Raw genomic sequence first — 1,209 nt, 5'->3', positions numbered from 1 at the left:
TTACATAACTTAAATACCAATCATTGCACTTTAAATCTTTAGTTATTTCCTTCTAATCAGTTTCTTATTTATGAATTTGAATTACTTAATTGCATTCTACTTAATGAGAAGGAGAATTTCATCTTTTACTAATTAATGTCAAACATTTTATCTTCTTAAAATGTATATCATGTGTAACTATTAATTTAATTTCAATATTTTTACTCTATTTCTATGATACAAGAGAGACATTTTAAGGAAGAATTTCGATATTTTTCTTTATTCTATGAGACAAAAAGACATTTTAAGGAAGTTAATCATAAGATAGGGTGCCTCCATGTTTATTTTTGCTACTTTATTTTGTCTTTTAAAACAAATATAAAAATTTATGTCAAAATTATAATAAATGGAGGACTAAATGCAAAAAAAATTCTTCAAGTTAACTATACACTACAAACACTTTTTAAAAAATTAAATGGTTTATCATTTTATTCATCGTTATGAAGTAAACGTGCAACGCACATGCTTAGATACTAATATATTATACATATAATCTTAAATTAAAAGTCGTACTTTATTTTTTAAAATTTCATATTAAATTAAAAATAAGACCAATCTATATCTCTCGGCGCGAGTTAACCAACGTGCACCTAGCCATGGGAAGACGAGCTAGAATCCCATCACTGAAAGCTCAAATGACACTGGAAAACACATCAAACAGTATCAATCAGCGTGTAATGAAAGTAAATCAACAATCGAAGGCCGTGACGGAAAAGAGGGTTAATACCTCCCCCTGACTCTAATGTAACAGTAACTCCTAGTTCTGCAGGAGCGAATGGAACCCTAAGTGGGATTGGTACAGCTGGAACGATTGCAAGCTCGAGTACTATAGTTGAAGCCGTAGTGATGGAAAAGAAGATCGATAAAGACCAGGATGATACAACCAAAACTCTGAGTTGGTGCTCTGAAATTGTACAGGCACCTAGCGGCAGTGGGAAGAATTCATCAAGCAGCAGTGGGAGAAGAGGTGGGCGGATGAGGTCGAAGAGGAATTAATCATGCCATCACCTAAGAGTTCTATATGGGATAATTTTGACATAATTAATATCAGTATAGCAGGATTTAAGCTGGAGTACATTTCCCCTGAAATTCATGGTGAGTCATCTATTGCATCAGAAATTGAATACTGGAAAACTGCGGTTATTAGATTATGTGCTGAGAGCTTCCCCC

The 1,209-nt window shown here is 33.1% G+C and overlaps 1 long non-coding RNA gene across 1 annotated transcript in view; it reads left to right on the top strand.

The window, feature by feature from the left end:
• The first annotated feature begins 624 nt into the window (after nucleotides 1-624).
• The window catches only part of LOC114078053, a 19,577-nt gene continuing 18,992 nt past the window's right edge, over nucleotides 625-1,209 (top strand). Inside the window, exon 1 of the long non-coding RNA XR_003579504.1 lies at nucleotides 625-1,134. This is a non-coding gene — a long non-coding RNA (uncharacterized LOC114078053). The remainder of the gene's footprint in view (nucleotides 1,135-1,209) is intronic.

The sequence above is a fragment of the Solanum pennellii genome, chromosome 1 (assembly GCF_001406875.1).
Source record: "Solanum pennellii chromosome 1, SPENNV200".
In the NCBI taxonomy this organism is placed as follows: Eukaryota; Viridiplantae; Streptophyta; class Magnoliopsida; order Solanales; family Solanaceae; genus Solanum; species Solanum pennellii.
Note: the sequence above shows the minus strand (reverse complement) of the source record. Positions and strands in the feature narration are given on the sequence as shown.